Source organism: Carcharhinus amblyrhynchos, chromosome 9 (assembly GCF_965287045.1).
Source record: "Carcharhinus amblyrhynchos chromosome 9, sCarAmb.v2.hapA, whole genome shotgun sequence".
Taxonomy (NCBI): Eukaryota; Metazoa; Chordata; class Chondrichthyes; order Carcharhiniformes; family Carcharhinidae; genus Carcharhinus; species Carcharhinus amblyrhynchos.
The window spans coordinates 69,492,176-69,517,039 of record NC_137332.1 but is presented as its reverse complement, the minus strand read 5'-3'; the positions used below and the strand labels follow the sequence as shown (position 1 = coordinate 69,517,039).

The 24,864-nt window shown below is 45.3% G+C and overlaps 1 protein-coding gene across 2 annotated transcripts in view; it reads left to right on the top strand.

The window, feature by feature from the left end:
• The first annotated feature begins 19,748 nt into the window (after nucleotides 1-19,748).
• The window catches only part of vamp4 (vesicle-associated membrane protein 4), a 69,958-nt gene continuing 64,842 nt past the window's right edge, over nucleotides 19,749-24,864 (top strand). Inside the window, exon 1 of one of the 2 annotated variants that reach the window (XM_080195905.1) lies at nucleotides 19,749-19,890. The gene's annotated coding sequence lies outside the window, so the exon portion shown is untranslated. The remainder of the gene's footprint in view (nucleotides 19,891-24,864) is intronic. The other variant, XM_080195904.1, reaches the window with a different exon arrangement.

Sequence of the window (24,864 nt, the reverse complement as noted above, 5' to 3'; positions counted from 1 at the left end):
CACACTCCAGCGCCTGTTCGGCTACACAGAGGGAGAATTTAACATAGCCAATGCATCTAACCAGCACGTCTTTGGACGGTGGGAGGAAACCGGAGCACCCGGAGGAAGCCCATGCAGACATGAGGAGAATGTGCGAACTCCACACAGGCAGTGAACCAAGTTGAGAATTGAACCCGGATCCCCGGCTCTATGAGGCAGCAGTGCTAAGCATTATGCCACCATAACATCCCAAGTGTCCATCGTGGAGCTAGCTGGAACACATCCAAAATAAATCCTCAATCATACCTTGTCATTTTAAAAAGATGCTCATAGTGTTAATGAAATAATCATTATTTCATTTTGCCCAGTAAATTTTCCTGGGGCTCTTGGCTCCTTGCATTATTCTTCAGATGTATAAGTTTCAGCTATAGTACTGCTTGTTGATCAAAATTCCCTTGCAGTGATTGAAGACAATTTTCAATCCCTACTTCCACCTATTTTTCTCAGCTAACGCTTTTAGCACTGAATCATTTTTCTCGCTTACATGTCAATATATAAAAGATATGAACTTGTCAGGTCGAGGTGACTTGCAAAACCTTCCTTTTGAATGTGCGAGCACATATGTGCACCCAGCTCTTTTGGAATTTTTGCCATTTCCCCCAACAGTTTTTTTTTAAATGGAAAATGTTTCCACAGTTGTTTGCAGGACTGGTTAAGTTTCAAGCATTCAACTGATGACTAACATCTGCGAGAGAAAATTCTCCAATGTGTGCAAATTCACCGGCTGCCAAAGTTGGCTTAACTCCGATCAAAAAATAAATGGCTCACTCTGAAATCAAGATAAATGAATGAAATTGGCTGCGTATGTGCCTCCTGTTTGTGCTACTGCCAATTTCTTTCTGTCATTCTTTCCTCCTCAATTACTATTTTAATTCAGAAATTCCATCTGCACTGCAATAACAGAAATGTAGCAAGGGACAACATTTTACTTCAAAAATCATCTGGTTTTTCAAATCTTTATATAACACCTTCATGAGCCTTCAATGTCCTGAAGATGAGTCATACAGACCTGAAACATTAACTCTGTTTCTCTCCCCACAGATGCTGCCATGCCTACCGAGATTTTTCCAACATTTTATGTTCCTATTCCACTGAGCTAATGTACGAGAATATATTGCCCAGGACCAACACCTTTATCTACAAGGAATCCAAAGGTTATGGAAGGCAGGCAGGAAAGTCGATTTAAGGCCACAGCCAGATCAGTCATGATGTTATTGAATAGTGCAGTGAGTTCAAGAGACTACAGAGACTACTCACAGAATAGAATCCCTATAGTGTAAGAGGCCATTTAGCCCATCAAGTCAGTACTGACTCTCCAGAAGAGCATTCTACTAGGCCCTATCCCCATGACCTCGCATATTTACCCCACTAATCCCTCTAACCTACACATTCTCGGATACTAAGGAGCAATTTAGCATAGACATTCAGCCTAACCCGCACATCTTTGAACTGTGGAAGGAAACTGAAGCAACTCGGAAGAAACCCACGCAGACACAAGGAGAATGTGCAAACTTCAAACAGAGGGTCACTCAAGGTGGAATTGAACCTGGGTCACTGGTGCTGTGAGGCAGCAGTGCTAACCACAGTTACTAAGTTACTATTAAGTAAGGTTTGGGTCACATGGAATGTTCTTTTAATTGGAATGTTGTATGCAAGGCTGACATTTTTTGCCCAATCGCAGATGCCCTGATTGGACAATAATACAACTGAGTATCTTGCTTGGACATTTCAGAGCACAGTTAGGAGTCAGCCACCTTGATGTGAGATTAGAGTCACACACTGGCATGACCAAGTAGAGCTGACTTATAGGACATCAGTGAATCAATTGGGTTTAATGTAACAACCCAAAGATCTTTAATGTTAATTTTGCTGATTTCGGCTGAGATTCTCCCAAAAAAATTCTAAGTATCCAATTCGCATGAAAACGAGAATAACTCCCACCAATTTATTTAGTGTGATTTTCAGATTGAATCTCCCACACTCTGCATATCACAGAGTGCCAGCAGTTGCCCTCTGAAAATCAGGGAGCAGGACCTATTTCCGCCCGAGAGGCCAGCAGCCTAGTGCTGAGCGGACCACTGCACATGCGCCAATCTGTCAGAGCGGAGATCAGCGCATGTACAGTAGCCCTGCACTGCTGGCCTCCCAATTGTTGGCCAGCCTAATTGCCGACAAGCCCTGCAACCCCCTCCCTCTGCCCAAATGCAGAGCGGCCTATTATGGCAGAGCCTGTTGTTGGGGGGAGAAGGGGAGGGGCGGGGGGGCAAGTGGGGGATGGCTGCAGGTTTGACCCCAGCTGCCTGCACATGTCTTGTGCCTCCTTGTTCTTCTTGACCAGTGCCTCAATATCCGAGTCATCCAGGGTTCCCTACTTCTACCAACCTTGCCCTTCATTCTAAAAGGAATATGCTCAGCCTGAACCCTGTTCCCTGTTTAACACATTTTTGAAGGCCTCCCACTTACTAGGCATCCCTTTACCTGCCAACACTCTCCCCCATGTGGGTAAGGACATTAAGCTTCTGCTGGAAATATGCAGAGTAGGCAGATCATGACCATCATTCAGTGTGTAATACGAATTTCATACTAATACTGCTATTCTGGAGCTCAACACTCCAACTAACAGCAGCACAAAGTTAACGTTAATTGGATGCTATGGTAATGAGCAGACAGCACAAAGGCAGTGTGCTGCCCTCATAACACTGAAAGCATAATTGTACATTTGGGTAATTGTGCATCACAAGTTCCAATCTGGTTTACAGCACTGTCTAATATAGCCCCTGAGATTCAAGCCTTTAAATGGGTTCAAATGATGGCTTCATTATGACTGTTACTCATTCTACATCTATACGTGATATTCTTTTGATTTTGGCATCACTAGTCTCTTCCATAATTACATATTCCTTGAAATTAGGGACTGTTCAAACGCTACTCATACAATAGATTGATCTATAAACTAGAGCAATAGCTCCCCATGTTAAATGAACTGGATACTATACTACACACAGTATTGAGAACTATGTGCTTCTGCAGGATGATTGGCTATGCTGCTTAGTGTCCCAGAATGTGTAAGTTAGAGAGATTAGTGGAGTAAATATGCAAAATCACAGAGATAGGTTCTGGGTACGATGCTTTGTTGGAGAGTTGGTACTGACTTGATGGGCTGAATGGCCTCCTACACTGTAAGGATTCTATTCCGTGAGTAGGCTCTGTGGCCTTTGAACTTGTTACACTATTCAATAACATCATGACTGATCTGACTGTGCCCTTAAGTACACTTTCCTGCCTGTCTTCCATAACCTTTGGATTCCTTGTAGATAGAAGTGTTGGTCCTGGGCAATATATTCTCATATATTACTTCATGCAATGGGAACATAAAACGTTGAAAAAATCTCAGCAGTCCTGGCAACATCTGTGGGAGAGAAACAGAGTTAATGTTTCAGGTCTGTATGACTCATCTTCAGGGGCATTCAAGGCTCATGAAAGGTGTTATGTAAAGATTTGAGAAACCAGATGATTTTTGAAGTAAAATGCTTGGGAGAGGCAGAAATGATGAATACACTAACACAATGGGGCCAAGAAGGTGGTTTCATTTAAAGTTATACGTCTTCTCCTTATTAGCTTAAGTGGACAGCCTCTCCTGATTGTCCTTTTAAATTCTTCACTGAAGCCATCAGCCTCTCTTCTTGCCAAAGGGTTGGTCAGTGGCACATCCAGTTAAGCTGACTGTATGATCAAGGAATGCAAAAAGTCATCTTCCACTGTTAATAAAAGAATGGCATATTCCAATCCTTCTGAATGTTAATTAACCTTCAATGTCTCAAGCAATCTAGAGTATCTAACCTTACTTCCCCCTCCCTCACATTTTTAAAATTATTCCACGGGATGTGGGGGGTGGTCACTGGCTAGGCCAGCATTTGTTGCCCATCCCCTGAGAATTGATCTTGAAAAGGTGGTGGTGATTTGCTTCTTGAACCACTGCAGTCCATTCTAGGAACATCCACTGTGCTGTTAAAAAGGGATGCATAGGCTGCTATGCGGGATTTTATGGGTATAATCTACCAATAATGATAGATGCTTTCTTGGTATAATAATGGTTGAGGACACAAATTCACATCCTATTATGGCAGGTTGAGAGTTTGCAGTCAGTGTTTAAAGAAGTTGATGGGAGCGATTCTCCAGCCTGCTGTGCTCCTTGGCCAGGGGACATCAATGGAAGCCATTTCCCAGGCTTCCTGCTGGACATCCGGACATCCCTGGGTCTCCCAACTGAAGATTTGCAAAGTAATCCACTCCGCACCGGAAGTCAGCATGGAGCTGATTACGATATGATAACCTGGATTTCCATTTGATTAGCGGGCCTGGGATGAAGTCTCCGGGCTCGCTAGCCTCTCCCCGTGCCCCTGCCAGGAATGATTCACTCTAATGGGGTTTACAACTGCTTGCCACTAATGGAGGACAGGCGACCAATCCCGCTGGAGTGAAGAGAGGCCATTGAGGCCCTCCCCCACAGGAAATCAGGGGTGAGGGGGCTGCCCCAACACTGCTCAAGGGGCAAAATGGCAATACCCTCGGTCACCTTGGTATTGTTAAACCTCCAGGGTGAGGTAGCCATATGGATACAAAATTGTCTTGATGACAGAAAACAAAAGGTAGTTGTAGAGTGTTGTTTTTCAAACTGGAGGCCTGTGATCAGAGGCTGTCTCAGGGATCGATGCTTGGTCCATTGTTACTTCTTAGTTGTATTAATGATTTGGATGAGAATATAAGCGGCATGGTGAAGTAAGTTTGCAGTTGACACAAGGTTTGGTGGCATAGTGGACAGTGAAGATGGTTATCTAGGATTGCAACGGGATCTTGATCAATTGGGCAAGTGGGGCAATGAATGGTAGATGGAGTTTAATTTAGATAAATGTGAGGTAATGCATTTTGGTAGATTGAACCAGGGCAGGACTTACTCAGTTAATGGTAGAGCATTGGGAAGAGTTATAGAACAAAGAGATCTAGGAGTACACGTTCATAGCTCCTTGAAAGTGGAGTTACAAATGGACAGGGTGGTCAAGAAGGCATTTGGCATGCTTGGTTTCATTGGTCAGAATATTAAATACAGGAGTTGGGACATCTTGTTGAAGTTATACAAAACATTAATCAGGCCAACTTGGAATACTGTGTACAGTTCTGGTCACCCTATTATAAAAAGGATATTATTAAATCAGAAAGAGTGCAGAAAAGATTTACTAGGATGCTACCGGGGCTTGATGGTTTCAGTTATAAGGAGAGGCTGGATAGAATGAGACTTTTTTCCCCTGGAGTGTGGGAGCCTTTGGGGTGATCTTATAGAGGCGTATGAAATAATGTGGGACATAGATCAGCTAGATAGTCAATATCTTTTCCCAAAGGTAAGGGAGTCTAAAACTAGAGGGCATAGGTTTAAGGTGAGTGGGGAGAGACACAAAAGTGTCCAGAGGGGCAATTTTTTCACACAGAGGGTGGCGAGCTTTTGGAACAAGCTGCCAGAAGCCGTAATAGAGGCAGGTACAATTTTGTCTTTTAAGAAGCACTTAGATAGTTACATTGGTAAAATGGGTATAGAGGGAAATGGGCCAAATGCAGACAATTGGGACTGGCTTAGTGGTTAAAAAAGGAGTGGCATGACCAAGTTGGGCCAAAGGGCCTTTTTCCATGCTGGAAACTTCTATGACATCTATAAGCTCAGGCAACAAAGTGCTTCACTAGTAACTTACATAATAAAACCAGTAAAGAATGACTTCCATTATCGCTATTTCTTTTATAAAAGGTGACTTATTGAAAACTGTATCATGTTGAATGACACAATCACCCCTGTCCTTATACTGGGAGAGAATGTTATGTAGGAATGTAAAAATTGCGAGGTGAAGAAAATAAAACAAGACCCATCTAAATCACCTCCTACCACCATGAAAGTCACTTCATATCAATGGAATTATTGATTTATTGTGGCAACCAATCTCTAGCAATTCTTCTACAATGGACCAGTGACCTGAAGAAAGCACCAGCAATGGAAAGCTTTGGGAACATAAGTTCAAAGTAACTTGTTTCTCCCTGTGTGCTACACTTACAACATGTCATACTTCAGATTACCCATGTTCTATATCCAAAAATGTTTTTTTCTGAAAGAACATTAATTCATATTTGAATGAGTAAGTACTATTGGGGTCCACATCTAACTGAGCTGTGTGATTGATAGATGGACCAATCATTCACTGAACTATTGTTTGCGTGGATTAGTGTTGAATCCGCCTGTAACTATGTCCTCTGATTCTGCTGTTCTGGCCAAGTGAAGTAGCACGGTGTATATTAACCAGCGTCTTTGAAACCCCTAAAACAGCAACGTTCAACTGAGTTTATACCAATGATTTATAAGGTAGCAGCATTACCTCACCATCTTAGCTCTATAGAGAAACCTTTTACAGCATATCAAAATCCAATCTGCGTTACTCCCTATCAGCAAATATTGTTCTGAGAGCTGCTATATATTGTCAATCAGGATCTTCAGATCACTTATTTTTCCATGCACATTATTTTCTTCCCACTTAAGTAATTAAGCCTACCAAGATTTTTGACCCCATGGGAAGCATTTTACATTCCTCTGCATTGAATTTGATAGCTTCCGAGTATAGTCAAATCCTCCTTAAGCTTATCTTGTTCAGTTTTGGAACCTACCATCTTTGTTAGCTTTGTATCATCTGAAAATGTAGCCACTGTGCTTGTGACTCCTTTCTCCAGATTATTTCTAAAAATCTGCAGGTAAATTGTAGGAGAATGCAAACATTATAGTGTAATTTTAATGGGAGCCTTTATTTACCCAAATGTAAACTGGGACAGTGGTAGTGTAAAGGGCAAAGAAGGCCAAAAGTTCCTGGACTGAGTTCAGGAAATTTTTCTACAGCGTTATGTGTCTAGTCCAAGAAGAAAGGATGGATGCACTGTTGGACCTGGTTCTTGGAAATGAGATGGACCAACTAGATCAAACGTCAGTGGGAGAACATTTAAGAGACAGTGATCATTATAGTGTAAACTTTAGAATGATAATAGAAGAGGAAAATATGCAATCCAGAGTAAAATTAATTAACTGAGGGAGCATCAACTTCAATGGGGCAAAACCAGAGCTAAGCCAATTAGACTGGATTGAGAGGTTGGCAGGAAACACTGTAGCTGAACAATGCACTATCTTCAAAACAGAAATGGTCCAGACACAACCAAGGTATAGTCCCTTAAAAGGGAAAGATAGGGCAAACAAATCTAGAGCTCTCTATATGAAAAAAGGAGGTGGAAATTAAGATAAGGAAGAAAATGTGTGCTTATGGCAGGTATCAGATAGAATATGCAGCTGAGAACCAAAATGGACCACTACACATTTATCCACATTGAAGTCTGTCTGCCACTTCTCCGCCCTGTCTTGCATCCTATCTATGTCACGCTGCAACTTCTGACATCCCTCCATACTATCCACAACACCACCAACCTTCGTATTGTCGACGAACTTACTAACTCATCCCTCCACTTCCTCATCCAGGTCATTTATGAAAATGGCAAACAGCAAGGGTCCTAGAACAGATATTGGGGCACTCCACTGGTGACCAACCTCCATGCAGAAAAAGACCCATCCACAACCACTCTCTGCCTTCTGCAGGCAAGCCAGTTCTGGATCCACAAGGCCAAAGCCCCTTGGATACCATGCCCGCTCACCTTCTCAAGAAGTCTTGCATGGGGGACCATATCAAAAGTAGATGGAGAAAGTGTTTCCGCTCAAAATAGGATTGAGAAGAAGAAGGCACAGATTTAAAGTGATTTGCAAAAGAAGCAACCATGATGTAAGAGAAAGTGTTTACACAAAAAGAATGGTTCTAGTCTGGAATGCACTGCCTGGAAATGTGGTGGAGGCAGGTTCAATCAAGGCACTCAAGCGCATTAGCAATAACTTGAATAGAAACACTGTACAGGGGTAGGGGGATAAGCAGGGACATGGCATTAGTTTTGATGCTCATTTGGAGAGCTGGTGCAGATACAATGGACCAAATGGCCTCCTTTTGCACCGTAGCAATTCTTGTGATTCTTGTGATCCTGTGATTAAATGAAAGAAATCCCAAAAGAGATCTTTGTTGGAGTGTAGTAGAAGCCTTCTCCCAGGCTGGTGACAATCCCTGTACTCGCACCCTCTCTATCAGTCAATCACTGATTGAAATATTTTCACTGATTCCTACTTTATTTCTTTTCAGTATCAAAGCAACTGTAAAAGGCCTTACTATGCACTGCATCAATTCCCTTGCCATTACTTTATCCCCATCATGCTCCTTTGCCACACTTTCAAAGCCAGATTTGTAATTATATGGGCAGCAGATTTACACTGATTATTACAATTTTACCAAGAAAAGCCTCCTTTGTCTGTGACATCAAACATTTCCAGCTTGGTTTCTTGCTCATTCGAATTTTATTCTAACTTTCCAGAATGTCTAATTCCCATAAATAGTTTTCTTTACTCCTGCCTTCCCATTGACATTGAGGCATTTTTGAGTTTTGTAAGGTATGTTTGGGAATCGGCTTTGATAGTTACGGAGATGGGCAAGATGAGGTAGCAGAATTAATACAAGCATATTTATAAACTGAGAAATTATCTGCAGTGATATTAGCACATGAAAAATTAGCACTTCACAGTTTTTTTTACACAAATGTGAATTATTGTATTTTAACTGGGTTAAACACCTTCCTTAAACTCACAGGGACAGAAATTGAATACTCAGCTATTCATATTGATTGGTATCTGTGGGTTCTACACTACAGTCATTAAAATGATGTTCCTAGAATCACGTCATTTCAACTATACGTAGCAACTCATTTCTTTCATGCCACTGGGTTGAGTAATTCTTCCAATATAATCGCTCTTGTGATGGCATCAACCTTTAAAGAGAAAATAAAATCTATCTAGTGAGATTGGTCTCAGCTTTTGCAAAGCTGGAGGGACAGCACCTCAGATAAAATGGTGCCAAACCCCCAATTCTGGAAGCGGTGTGGCAGTACAGTGGCATAGTGATTAGCACTGTTTTCTCACAGCACTAGGGACCTGGTTTCGACTCCTGGTTTGTGTTGCTGAGAGTGTGGAGTTTGCACATTCTCTCCATGTCTGCGTGGGTCGCCTCTGAGTGCTCTGGTTTCATCCCACAGTCCGAAGGATGTGCTGGTTAGGTGCATTGGCTATGCTAAATCCTCCCTCAGTGTATCCAAACAAGTGCCAAAGTGTGGTGACCAGGGGATTATCACAGTAACTTCACTGCAGTGTTAACGTAAGCCTACTTGTGACACTAATAAATAAACTTCAGACTTAAAAAACCTGGCGCCCACCATTTTTGCCAGGTCGGGAGTAGGGGTGGGGGAAGTAAGATAATGGCATAGATGGCAGCAGGTGGGCACAGGCAATAGAAGAGCAACCTATTTAGATGATTTACTAGCTATGTTAAGTGGGTACAATTGTAGCCAGGCAAGTCGGCTACATTTACAATGGAAGAAAGGTTCGGCAGAAAACAGGCAAGGAATGGAGAAAAACAAAGGAAAAATATCCTTCAATATGTCAACAAAGGAAACTTCTAGAATGAAACTGCAAAATACTGTTACATAAACTTAAGCAGCTGGATCAGTGAAACGCTGCAAAAGGAAGCTCAGAAAGGACTACAGTATAATGATATTTTTCCTGTTCTTCTGTCCAAATGCAATTTATCGAAATTAAGCAACTTAGCTGCCAAACTGTCTGTTTTATATACTAGCATTCTGTGTAAAACATCAGAAGTTCATTTACTGTTCCCTTGTACTCACTGGAGACCCCTCATGACTAACATAAACAACAAAGTTGCGACAAGGTTTGTAAGGTAACTCGAGTGCAAAGCATTTCGGACATTGGACAGTGTAACGGTTCTTGCACAGAGTACCGTGATTTCTGCCATGATTTATGTTGATAAGAACTATTCTTGACGTGTTTCCCATTTGCAATACTTAGCCTGAAAGGTTTTGCCTGTGTGTTTAGACAATCACATTGGACACTGAAAACCAATTTAAGATGGAAAATTAATTCCAGTCATGAATCAAATAGCAGTGCATCATTTTGATGGCATTGATTTCACCAACCTTTTCCAGAAACACTAATATTGTATTCACATTTAAGTTAATTGTAGGAACAAAAAGAAGGCTCTCTCCTTCTTAATTATTTTCAGCCTCATTTTCCCACCATCTTATTACACTTCCTACTCCAGAAACTCTGGGTGCTCTGTTTTCCTCCCACCAGGTTTAAGTCCAACCGATTTATTTGATTATTTGATTAATTGATTTGATTATTTGAACTAGTGAGTTTACTATCAAATAAATCGGTTGGACTTAAACCTGGTGTTGTCAGACTTTTTACTGTGTTTACCCCGGCCTCCATGGCATCTCCACATCATTCCTCCCATGATCCGAAGATGTACAGATTAGGTGATTTGTGTAGGTTTGATAGATTGGCCATGATAAATGTGCGGTGTTACAGGGATAGAGCAAGGTGTGGGGGGGTGGGGGGTGGTTTAGGTGGGAGAGAGTGGAGGAGGGTAGCCCTGAGTTTGATGCCCTTTCAGAGAGTTGGTGCAGGCTCAATGGCTCCTTCTACACTGTAGGGATTCTATAGTTCAATGGTAGGCATATCCAAGTATCTCTTGCACCCATTTGTACCAACTTTACTTCAATGGTTTCCCTGATTATTCATTCCATGGCCTTCATCGAGGGGGGATGGGATGGCAGCACCACAAAAGTTGGTTACCATACCATTCAATTCCGGATCAATACACTACCAAATTCTTGAGGGTTTTCACCACGATGGGACTAACACCTGTCTCTTTCAGGCAGGAACCAATTTATAACACGCAAATTTGAGTCCTGCAGAAGTTTAGAAGCCTACTGCAAATTTTAGGTGCCAATGGGCAGACCAAGGACCACGAATGCGTCACCACATGTTGAGTGGCCAAACCTGTTATCTTAAATAGGAGACCAGCTGGCCTTCTAAAAATGTGGTTAGAAATGATGTGACGCTAATCCTGGTTGAGCTGAGAGGAGCATAAGCGTTGCTTCTGGCATTTCAAATATCTACCTACCTGTGGCATGGCCTTGCCACCCACCCCACTATTGTCTCCCTCCTCGTTCACTGGGACTTTCCAGCTTTTGTTCTGTGAAGGAACCATCACATTTACTGCCAACACAGATCAGCCAGCTGCCTCTGAACATTAACACATTGCAGACAGCTTGCTGATCAAGTGGAAATTAAGCCAAGCCCTTGAAAACAACTCAAGTCTCTCACCAAGGACATTGGGTGGGATTTTCCAGTCCTGCCAGCAGCAAACATCATTGCAGACCTGGAAATCCCAGCCACTGAATGGGCACTGACATTGCATCACTCATATTTTGGGACTTCCTTACTAGTGGAAACATTTTGTCTACGCCTATGGAAGTTTCAAGGATTTTGATAAGGTCACCAGTCAGGCTTCTCTTTGCTAGAGCAAAGAACCCCAGTCTTTCCTAATAGTTACAAACTCCGCTAACCTTCATGTGAACTTTTTAGAGTGTCTCCATATTCGTTTCATTATATGGCAGACCAGAACTGTGCACAGTATTGTAATGCCCATAGCTTCCAATCTATGAGCTGTCATACTTGGGGTATACCCCAAAGATGCACTGTGGGACCACCTCCCCCCACCCAAGTCCCCACCTAAGGGTTACACAGCAATTTCTTGGGAAGTTCAGCTTTCCATTCAATTTAAATCACTGGGTGGAATCTTGTTGGTTCGCCCCACCCACTGTTGGGTGCGGTGAGCTGGTAAAATCATGGCTCATCCCGATTTCTCCACTCCCATGTCTTTATGAGAGTCAGATTTCCAGCAAGGTCAGCCTCTCACCGGAAAATGGGCGAAAGGCTGAATAATTTATTTAAATATACTTAAATGTTCATTAGCACGTGTTTAGTGAGCCCAGCACCCAATCATCCGGGTCTACTTGCCTTTATGGCCTCACTGAGAGGGGTTCTCCCCAGCAAGGAAAACACCTGCTCCCCATGGATAGGGACAGTCCTGTTGGCCTCGCTGATGGAACCGGAGACCATTGAGGCCCCCTGAGGAGGCCGATGGCAAGGGGCGGGGCCCTTGTGTAGTGGCAGCCTGACAGTGCCACCCTGGCACCTGGGCAATGCCCAGTGAGAACATTGCCAGAGGACGGGAATGATGGAGTTGGGGCCTATGGAGGCGGGGTCTTGGGTCAGGACCTATAGAGTGGGGCTTTGGGAGTGGGGCCTAGGAGGAGGGCATATAAGGATCAGCATGAAGGTTGGGCCCGATTGGGGGGGAGGAAGGAGGGGCAGCAGAGGCTAGATGCCCATGCATTGTACGGCTCGCAATCTGCCATGGGCACCCGCAATTGCGGGGTTGGGGCGGGGTTGCTGTTGCTTGGGCCGAACAGCACTCTCTCTCTCTCTCTCTCTCTCTTTCTCTCTGTGAGATCCCTGCAGTTGCCACTGAGCACGTGCAGAATCAGAGGTATGGACATGCACAATAGCTCCCTCTCCAGGCTGGCTAATGAATTAAACCCAGCCCACTGCCTGCAGCAGCTAGAAAAGTCTAGACCAGTTTTTCAGTGACTAAGTGCATAAGATTAGGCATGAAAACCCACCCAAAAATAGATCAGGAACTCTCCCATTTTCACACTATCTTGACACTTAGAATCAATCTCATAAAATTTCATCCAGATGGTTCTGACCATCTCACCCAGAAAAATTTAGAAGAATTACAACAACATCTAACTCCTGGGTAACTATAGTATTAACTCCTCCCTCCACCCTTATGGGACCCCCTGCCTATCGCCCTACCACACATCCTTGACTCTGCTCCTGATACTCACAGCTCCTCCTCACTTGCCCACAGTATCTCCTGACTACATTTCCCACACCCTTTCTAGCCCAGCTCCTAAATATCCCTCCAATCTCTCACATGACCTCCCAACTGCCCCTCTCCCTCCCCACCATGGGTTTGACTGGGTTTTATGAATTAAAGCGTCTTTTCTGTATTATATGTATGAAGCAGAGCTATATTACATTGTTAATTTAATATTTTTCATCTCCATATGGCTCCTGAGGTCTGTCCTTAGTGGATATTGCCCCCATGGCGTAATGACAGGCTAAAGAAGCCTGGGAGCCATCGTGGCCTTAGATGTTCTGTGATTGCTCCTAATTGTTGTGATTTTGTTTCTCTGTAAGTAAGTGCAGAGTACTGAAGCCTTCACCTTCAATGCTATGTGATGCTGCTCCTCAACCCAAAACACCTCCTATGGGGTTGAGAGCATTACCACCCTTTTAGACAGCTGAATCTTCGATGGACCAAAGGCTACTGATTCATCTCTCCAGCCTTGGGACACACTGGCACACGTGTGTTCTGAGACTTCCTGAAACCTATACACTTGTTCGCAACCATGGGTGAGCACTCTTCTCGGTGCCCTATTCTGCACAATGCCCATCCAGTACTCATCCATGCCAATTGCAAAACCTTTTCCAGTACTGGATCCAGGTTCTCCAAATAAGATCACGGTTGCTGACCTCTGCTGTTACCTTGGTCCACCTTCTTGGTGAGGTGGGGTGGCCTTCTCCTTCTATCCCTTCATGTCTGGATAGCCCATCACCTCCCCCCACCAATCCCTTCTTCCCCCACATTAGTCCCTCCTTCACCTTGCTTACAAGGGAACGATTTTGAGGCAGTTCCAAATCACTCTAAAATTACATTACTCTCAGTATTACAACTGTACAATTTTCAAAAGCCATTGCCCGTCCTCTGCTTACCCCAGCCAGATATGAGCCAATCATTATTAGTATGGATTATTTACCTTGACCAATAATATTTACTCTCTGACAGCATGGGACTACATGTGCTCGTGGAGTTCAAGGGCTTCCCCACAGCCTCTTGATGATTACTAGACTTTCATATCGGGTGTAATGTATGACCTATTCATTCAAACTATCTGAGATCTCTAGGACTGTCTGGAGTCCACACTGAAAAGATTGTTTTCTCCCTTCACGCAGCTGCTGTATTGTTCTGAAGAATGCGGTTCTTTTTACTTGACTACATCCCATCATGCCTTAGAGCACTGTGTTTTTAATCAAGGTGTATGTTTTAATACATTATATAATATCTCTTCAAAAATTCATGTTTAAATTCTTTAACAGTGATTATATGTGTCTCTATACTAACAGTACTTTTGTAAAATATATTACAGGCGCTTTGTGACTACTCTATACTGTATTCACTCTGATTGTTAATCTTCTAGCCGCAACATGGTGATCCACACCAGGCATGAACGGCGGGGAGTGGGAGACTGGAGCTCAAGGGAAAGCGAGGAGGCAGATCATCGGGTCACAGAGAGACTGATATCTCTGAAGAATTTAAGAGCCCAGTGGGCTGGAGTATGAAAGAATGAGGCTGAAAGTGATGAACGAGCATTTCATCCATCAGAATGATCTTACTTATGTGCTGCTCACTGAGACACCTCAATGCAACTTAGGCCAACCCTGATGGCCAGCATGTGCTGCAAACTTAATGTTCGATGTGAGTCATGTATCTTGCCTGTTGTTTTTGTTCCTCGGATAAGCATCCACCAGAGCCAGCCAAGAGGCTGATAACCCTCCCTTGACACCCACGATATCAAGAGACTCATGCATAGCACCAAATTTCTCAGCACTGAGCAGATATTGGCATGCCAGTGGCTATGACTGTGTTAGATGAATTGTTAGGCCACAGCAGCCGGAAACATCATGCACACTGGGGCAGATGATGAAGGCTGGGGGTGCCCAATGCGCCAGTATTTAGAGCATTGCTGGAGACAAGGGCTGGGCTGAGCCCAAGGAAGGCAATGAGCCTCTGGAGTTGTCCATAAGGCAGCAAATGACATCCACTGGATTCACAGGGAAATCCGGCAGAGGTCCACGAGGGTTTTTGTGCCATGGCATCTGCATGGAGGAATACCTGTGGAGCACCAGTGGCTCAGTGACACAACACAGTCCCAGGTGCTGTGGCGACCATGAGCTCCAAGCACACAGTCTCAGCCATTGAGAGAGAGGTGATTCTCAAGGAGAGGCAGCCCCAGGAGCACACTAACACATTATTGGGCTGCATTCAAGCCTCAGGAGGTCCACGCCTGTGTGGGAGGAGTTGGCAACCTGTGTCACTCATGGTTGCTCACCCTTCACTGTGAGTACAAAGGCAAGGAGTCACTTCAAAATGGCAGACAAAGTGGCTGTTGTCTCTGCAGACTCTTCTCACAGAGCTCTGGATGAAGGCAATAGCTTCTCTGTTTCTCTGCCAGTCACCGTTTCATCCTCCAAATATGCGGCAGGTTACCCTGCAATGTTGCTGAGCAAACCCTCCTGGGCAGGTCACACTGACCAGAGGATGACTGCCAAGGTCATCTGCGCCAAGAGGGTATTGAGATCATCGACCTGCCTCAAATGCCACAGTCAGTGATGAGGGAGATCTGGATTGAGATATTATCAGCAAACAAAAGTCATAGACAGGGGTCCCACACTAATTGCTATTGTTTTCTCTTTGTTTGAATAACTATGTTCATGATCTGGATGGGTTTGCTTTGATTTGTTTCATGTTGATTTTCTCACCATAAATAACTTACTGCACTCAATTCAGGAATGTCTAGTGTGCTGCATTGGTGTCAGCCTCATCATTGCATGCTGAAAAACACCCAGGATCATTTGGAAGGGAATGGGCTCATGAATGGCTGAGTTTTATGTGTTTGGGATTGAGGTAATGCCCATTGGTGATGCCATGAGGCAGGGCACGCCAGCTTATCTGAAGAACGATTGAAACAAGGCATCCCTGGTGTCCCTGCCCCCCTGGGGTTCCTCATTGCACTCTTGTGGTCCCCATCCTCTGGCTGCCTGGCATCAGCTCCTGAGTCCTCATCAGAGTCCACATCTGAGGGTTGTACAGCAGAATCGCCATTCTTCAGCTCAAGAGGCTCCCCCCTGAAGATAATGGAATTGTGAAGAGCGCAGCATACACCAACTATGAGGACACTCAGGCAGATACTGCAGGGTGCCCCCATACTGGTCGAGGTATCTGAACCTTATCTTCAGCATCCCAAGGGTCCTCTCTACCATCACCCTTGTGGATGCATAGCGGTAGATTTTTCCACAATGTCTGTCCTTGGGCACCTAACAGGCATCGTCAGCTACCTTTGATAACACTTGTCGCCAATCAACCACCCATCAAGGTGAGATGGAGTGGTGAAGAGCCTGGGCACCTTTGAATGACAAAGAATGTTTTGAGAGCTGCCCAAGCACCTTGCACACACCTGCAGAATCTGAGTCCTGTGGTTATAAACAATTTGAATGAAACTCCTTCCTGTTCACAAAGGCACCTCGCTGGTCAGCTGGTACCTTGATGGCCACATGGGTGCAATCAATGGCTGTGGGGGTACCTTGCAAATCCTCTCACCTACTCAACCTGGATGTCCTGGTCTGTCCTGAATGAATGAATGTTCTAAAATGCCTGAACTGAGCTTCAGTGACCAACCTGACACAACTATGTGCAGCTGACTGTGAGACTTTGCAAAGATTACACACAGACCCTGGGATGATCCAGAGGCATAAGGGTTTGGTGGCACAGTGATCTTCAGAGCCAGGAGCATTGGGTCTTCAACCATACAATTGGAGGCAACCTCTGGCCAAATGAGATGCTCATCACAACTTCTCTTGAAAGCTGGACCCTCCTACTGCACTAGACCTCTGTCAAATCAAGGTAGTTCGACTGCTGCCAGTACACCCTGGCAGCTGGGTAGTGGTGTCTTCTGCAGGGGCTGTTGCTGAGCCCTTTAGGACCCTATCTGATACTTTGACCAATAGGTTATAAATAAATTTACCCGGGTATCCCACAACACTGGAACAATCAAATCACTATAGACACAAATTGGTACTGATGCAAGCTGTCACAACTTGAAGGAACTAACAATAAGACTTTAATACTAACAATACGATTTGTAATTCTGCCTGACCTCCTTAGTTATTACAATACTTCCCAGAGTCTCTTGTAACTTCAGTCGGGTTTGTGAGGTCATTCTGCTCTTTCTGTCTCTCTCTGGACAGTTAGTCGGTTTTTGCCTTTATTATGCTGGTTGTTTTGTCTTAGTTTCCAGAAGATCCAAGAGATCGATCTGCAGGTAAGCTGTTTTTATAATTTTTTGGATGGTTTCTGCAACTTTCTGTAGTTCTGGATAATTGGGGGACACGCTTATTAGTTCGAAACATTGTCAATCATTTGAATGGCTTGCTAATGTTTGTTTCTTTATGTGGTAGGACTTGGGTGCTTGTTGTTTGGTTTTTGGTTGAAAAATGCATTCCTCCTTTGGTTGATGGGATACGTTTGCCCAGGATAACTGTTGACAAGATGTGTTCTTTTACACTATACTAATGTCATTCGCACCTGGCAGCTGTATTTGCACTGTGTCTAGCTTCTGGGTTTGCAATTTGTAGAGCTTCACTTGGCCAATGTGTCCCATATTTAGCATCCCTTGATGTTTGGCCAAGTTGGCAATCTACTTGTTTTAGCAGCCACGAGGCTGCTGCAGGGTGGTCTCCTTGCCTTCTCTGCTGGCCATGATCATTCTGTGCTTGCAACTCTGCCCAAAGAGGGATGCCTGCAACTACAATACCTCCTCACTTTTTGTCCCCTCCTCCTTCTCCTCCTCAGCAGGTTGGTAAATAGGACTCACCCATGCACAAAAGCTGACAGAGGGACCCAAACAAAAAGTGCTAGAGCTCAGAAATATCCTGTGAGCTTCACACTGGGATGAACCCAACACAGAAAACATTCTATCAACATTCCAAAATATCACCTCATCCATCCCCAAAGCAATTAACTCCTCAGCCAATGTTTGCAGCAGCCCTCTTATTCTGCACTCGCATGCAAAAAGGTCAAATTCGGTTGGGCTGGCTACCCATGCGACAAGTTTAAAATCACAGGGACAATGTAAAATTATAGTCAATTGGGGTTTTAATCCCCTTAACTTCCTTTATTATTGTTGGCGGGAGGGGGGCAGTCAATGTAAAATTCTACCCCATGGAGCAGCTTCAAAAGGCTATTCAGCTAATCATGTCCCCATGTTCCGAGTCACTTACTACATTTCAGTGCTTTAATTACATTATTATTCTCAGATTCACACAGGCAAGCCATTGTGACTGTTTACTCTTGCCCAGGTAGCTAGATAAGTGTGACTAGGATAATGAGCAAAGTTTCCTCTGTGCTGTATCATTCTGTGTTCCTGATTACAAGCTGCCACACATTCCTCTCTGTCACCAAGAAGTGACAGAATTATACCAGTAAAGCCTGTGATTTAAAATTACAGCGATAACTCAATTTATTGAACAAGTAAATAAATAATACGGGCTGATTATTTTTATTTCATTTTTGTTGCCATTTTACATTATTTTCCCTCCCCTTTTTCATATCCTGTGTTACTGCATATAATCCTACAATTCAGAGGACCACCATCTCAAAGTTGCCATCCACACCTCCACATTACCATCTCTCTGCAGTCTGCTTCTCTCTTCCCATTCTCCTTTCCATCTGTCTTTCCCCAACTCTCTCTCTCCACATTCTCCTTCTCCATTCATCAAGTCCACTCCCACCTCGCCATTCCCCTCTCCCGTTCCCAATGCACTCCATCTTTCCCCCATTTTCCTTCTCTATCCATTTCCCTCTGTCCAAGTTTCCCTCCTCCCACTTCACGCCTTTCCCCAGTTCTCATCACAATCCATTATCCCTACCTCTTCCCACATTCCTCCCTCTCCCGCCACCATCCCCCTTCCAACCTTCTCCCCAGTGCCTGTTCCCCTTCCACCATCCTCTTTCCTGCACCCTCGTTCCCCCACTGCCCCATTCACACTCTCCATTCTTTGCCCCTAGTCCTCTAGCCCGACCCCATTGTCCTCTCCCACCCATTCGTATTTCCCTCTTCTCTCGATTGCCCTCCCCATCCTCATCTCACCAATCCCTTTCCACATCCTCTCCCAAATCCCCATTCCGCCCTTTGAGTCTCCTTTCGCTCCCTCTGCATATCCCCATCGCCCTTCCCTCATTCCACACCATTCCCCTCAACCAATCCGATTCCCCACGATTACACGTTCTCATTCCCTGTCATCTTCCCATTCATTATCATCCCCTCCCCCTCATCTCTCCCCCTCCCCATCACTGCCTCCCTCCTTCCTTTCCTTATCCACCCCCCCATCACCCCTTCACCATCTTCCCATCAACTCCCTCCCCTCACCTTGCCCTTCCAATACCCCATCTCCCACTCTCCCATCATCTCTCTCTGCCCCTCCCAATACCCCTCTTCTAAGACCCCCCCTCCCATTACCTTCCCTCACCTCCTTCCCAATCACCCCCACCCCATTCTCCACTCCCTCCCATCACCGCTCTCTACCTTGCCCTCCCATAACCCCCTCCCATCACCTCCCTTTCCCCCCCTTCCCATCATCTCCCCCATCACTTGCCCCCTCCCATTGTCTCCTCCATCAATTCTTTCCCCCTCCCTGTCCCCATCACCTCTCCTTGCCCCTCCCCCCCGCGCTCTCCCCAGTTGCCATGGAGACGGGGCGGGGCCCTGCGCAGTTCTCGCGAGCCGAGGCCGCTCTCGCCTCCCGCAGCCTGAGGCCCAGTTTGGAGGCTTCGCGGGAGCGGCAGCGGTTATCTGTCTGCACAGTCCGGCCGCTTCTCCCGCCCCTCTGCCGGGGCTTGGCCGGGACGGAGGCGGTGGGAGGTAAGGCGGAGAGCCGGGTGGGGAGTCCGAGTAAACAGCAGCAGGAGGAGAGGAGGCCGTTGATGCAGAGAGCATCCCGAGAGAGAGAAACCCCCACATCCCCCTTCCCCAGGGGGGCAGGGAGACCCCCACATCCCCCTTCCCCAGGGGGGCAGGGAGACCCCCACATCCCCCTTCCCCAGGGGGGCAGGGAGACCCCCACATCCCCCTCCCCAGGGGGGCAGGGAGACCCCCACATCCCCCTTCCCCAGGGGGGCAGGGAGACCCCCACATCCCCTTCCCCGGGGGGGCAGGGGGACCCCCACATCCCCTTCCCCAGGGGGGCAGGGAGACCCCCACATCTCCCTCCCCAGGGGGACCCCCACATCCCCTTCCCCAGGGGGGCAGGGGGACCCCCACATCCCCTTCCCCAGGGGGGCAGGGGGACCCCCACATCCCCTTCCCCAGGGGGGCAGGGGGACCCCCACATCCCCTTCCCCAGGGGGGCAGGGGGACCCCCACATCCCCTTCCCCAGGGGGGCAGGGGGACCCCCACATCCCCTTCCCCAGGGGGGCAGGGGGACCCCCACATCCCCTTCCCCAGGGGGGCAGGGGGACCCCCACGTCCCTACCCTGGAGTTTATCTGATCGCAGTTTTGCTGTGGGGGTTATTAATAGAAATTGGATAACGACGAAACTGAGGTGTTGGGAAATACGCCACCGCTTATAAAATAAATTAACATCAAAACACTTTCCTGTTTACGAACAGGTGGCGAGGCTGTTTAAATTAAACCGTCTCCTGTCCAAAACACTATAAAACACGGTTACATTTCGAAGTGCTTTTATATGGCAGTGAATGCTTAGGAATGCCTTGAGGGGTTGTCAGAGGCACTACCTCAAGTTTTCAGTTTATGTATAATGTTTTAAGTAAATTGCAGTTCAAATGCCTGCCTAGGGAAACGTTTTTAAATGTATTAATTGATTTCATGTCTGATTACATTCCACTCTATGGACAAAGTTTTGAACTAAAAGCTTTTTTTAAAAGTCCTTTTGGATTAAAACAGCCTCATTTTGTAAGTAGTTTGCTTTCACATCATTGTGTGAATTGTTTCTGTCCACATGGCACATTTCTTTGACAGAAATCAAGTTTTCTACCTATAACATTCCTCTGTTCAAGGCCAGTGTCTGCTCAATTGAAACTACCTCAGTTTGCACAAAATCATTAGTGGTAAGCTGACCTTTGCAGTCACCGATTGCCTTAGTCAGCTGGTTCTGACTTCAGTGATAATTTGAGTTGAACATTGATTATCTCAAAACATCTGAATTCCAAGCGGCATATCTAATCATCAGTTTGTTACATCTAAGTAGCCTGGACCACTAGGCTCAGGAATAGGGAATAGCGGTCTTCTCAAACTGCAATTCTATTGCAAAAAGGTTACTGTGGGAGGCCAGGGAAGAGATTGCAGAACGTCTGGTGATGATCTTTACGTCTTCGGTGGAGACGGGAGAGGTTCCTGATGATTGGAGAATTGCAAATGTGGCTCCTATATTCAAGAAAGGTAATAGGGATAGCCCAGGAAATAATCGACTGGTGAGTCTAACCTCAGTGGTTGGTAAGTTGATGGAGAGGATTCTGAGGGACAGGATTTATAAACATTTAGAGAAGTTTAGTATGCTCAGTAGTAGTCAGCACGGCTTTGTCAAAGGCAGATTGTGCCTTACTAGCCTGGTTGAGTTCTTTGAAAATGTGACTAAATACATTGATGAAGGAAGAGCGGTAGATGTGATTTATATGGACTTCAGCAAGGCGTTCGATTAGGTCCCCCATGCAAGACTACTTGAGAAAGTGAGAGGGCATGGGATCCAAGGGGCTGTTGCCTTGTTGGTCCAGAACTGGCTTGCCCTCATAAGAACAGGATATGGCACTCGACTCATAGATCGACAGTTCTGATGTGCCACAGCGAAAAACCGCACCGATCTCCTCAGAAGACAAACACGGGACACAGTGGACAGAGTACCCTTCGTCGTCCAGTACTTCCCCGGAGTGGAGAAGCTACGACATCTTGTCTGGAGTCTTCAACATATCATTGATGAAGACGAACATCTCGCCAGGGCCATCCCCACACCCCCACTTTTTGCCTTCAGACAACCATGCAGCCTCAAACAGACCATTGTTCGCAGCAAACCACCCAGCCTTCAGGAGAACAGTGACCACAACACCACACAACCCTGCCACAGCAACCTCTGCAAGACATGCCGGATCATCGACATGGATATCATCATCACACGTGAGAATACCATCCACCAGGTACACGGTAAATACTCTTGCAACTTGGCCAACATTGTCTACCTGATACTTTGCAAGAAAGGATGTCCCGAAGCATGGTACATTGGGGAGACCATGCAGACACTACGACAACGGATGAATGAACGTCGCTCGACAATCACCAGGCAAGACTGTTCTCTTCCTGTTGGCGAACACTTCAGTGGTCACGGGCATTCAGCCTCTGACCTTCGGATAAGCATTCTCCAAGGTGGCCTTCACGACACACGACCAGCGCAGGGTCGCTGAGCAGAGACTGATAGCCAAGTTCTGCACACATGAGGACGGTCTCAACAGGGATCTTGGGTTCATGTCGCACTATCTGTAACCCCCGTGACTTGCCTGGGTTTGCAAAACCTCACTTACTGTACTGTCTGGAGACAATACACATCTCTTTAACCTGTGATCAGTGCTCCTTCCTCACACATTGTCAGCCACTTTAGGACTTGAACAGCAGGTTAGGTGTAAAGATTTGCATTCTAATCAGTAATCTGTAAACTGTCTGTGCTTTATATGTTCTGTCTGAGGCCAGAACTCTCCATTCACCTGAAGAAGAGGGAAACCCCTCGAAAGCTAGTGAGTTTACTATCAAATAAATCGGTTGGACTAAAACCTGGTGTTGTCAGACTTTTTACTGTGTTTGCCCGCACAAGGCAGAGAGTGGTTGTAAATAGGTCTTTTTCTGCATGGTGTTTGGTCACCAGTGGAGTGCCCCAGGGATCTGTTCTGGGACCCTTGCTGTTTATAATTTTCATAAATGATCTGGATGAGGAAGTGGAGGGATGGGTTGGTAAGTTTGCTGTTGACATGAAGGTTGGTGGTGTTGTGGATAGCTTGGAGGGATGTCAGAAGTTGCAGCGTGACATAGGATGCAAGGCTGGGCGGAGAAGTGGCAGATGGAATTCAACACGAATAAATGTGTAGTGGTCCATTTTGGCAGGTCAAATGGGATGAAGGAGTATAATTATCAAGTATAAGACTCTTAGCAGCATAAAGGATCAGAAGGACCTTGGGGTCTAGGTCCATAGGACTCTTAAATCGGCCTCGCAGGTAGAGGATGTGGTTAAGAAGGCGTATGGTGTAGTGGCCTTCATCAGTCAAGGGATTGAGTTTAGGAGTTGGGAGATAATGCAGCTTTATAAGACCCTGGTCAAGACCCCTCTTGGAGTACTGTGCTCAGTTCGGGTCGCCTATTACAGGAGGGATGTGGAAGCTATTGAAAGGGTGCAGAGGAGATTTACAAAGATGTTGCCTGGATTGGGTGGCATGCCTTATGAGGATAGGTTGAGGGAGCTCAGTCTTTTCTCCTTGGAGAGATGAAGGATGAGAGTTGACCTGATAGAGGTGTATAAGATGTTGAGAGGTATTGATCAGGTGGATTCTCAAAGGCTTTTGCCCTGGGCTGGAAAGGTTGCTACGCGAGGACACAGGTTCAAGATGCTGGGGATTAGGTACAGAGGAGATGTCAGGGGCAAATTTTTCACTCAAAGGGTAGTGGGTCAGTGGAATCGGCTGCCGTCGGTGGTGGTGGAGGCAAATTCAGTAGGATCTTTTAAGAGACTTCTGGATGAATACATGGGACTTAATAGAATTGAGGGTTATAGGTAAGCTTAGTAGGTACAACTTGTGGGCTAAAGGGCCTGTTTGTGCTGTAGTTTTTCTATGTTCTAAATCACAAATTCGTCTGGATTTGGAGAAAACCATATCTCATCAAATGCAGTAACTTGTAATGACAATGTCAACATTCATTTTAGCATCAAAGTGTTATTTAGAACTGACCAGATGGATTGCTGTGTCCTGTACATTTCAACATTCTTAGCTAGGGAGGATGAAGCAATTGATTTAAGTGGGCAGGATGCGAAGTGATTTGCAAAAGAAGCAGATTTGAGAAAATACTTTTCAAACAGTTTGGGTCTGGAAAGCATTGCCTGGAAGTGTGGTGGAGGTAGGTTCCATTCAGGCATACAAGAGAGCATTAAATTGTTTCTGTTCAAGTAACCATGTGTGGGCAAAAGGCTAGAGAATGGCACTAGTCATATTGCTATTTTGGAAAACTGGTGCAGATATAATGAGCAGAATGCCCCCCTTCTGCATCCTAACCATTGACTGCTGGCCTGACTCTTTGGTCCTGTTGACATCGGCAACCATTTCAGTTGATTGCTGGCCATGCTGCTAGGATGTTACCTTCAGTGGGACTGGAAGATTCTGCTGGCAGGAAGACTGAAAAATCCACTGCCGAAAAACCCTCTTGTGGGGAGTGTAAATGGAAAATTCCAGCTAGAGCTTCTTTTCAGTAATCATTTAGCCTCGAGATAGGGACATATCAACACAGGAAATAGGAGAGGGCCATTCAGCCTATGTTTTGGTTTGCAGACATTTCAATTGCAAGATAGTCTGTGAAAAGATTTGTTCTGATGACCAGAAAACCTTCTTTACCACCACATTGTTTCTTCAGAATTCTACATAAGACTAATGGGGTGGGAAAAGGTTAGCAGGTTTGTGTTATGTGATATGGAATTATTCATTTTGAGTTTGCTCTTTTCTGGTTCTCATCTATAACTTTCACAAAATTGGAATGTTTAGTACTTGTGCATAATGATTTTAGCAGACATACTGTGCACATTTCCAAATGATGTAAACACTGATGAATTTAGCAAAAGGACATCTGATTC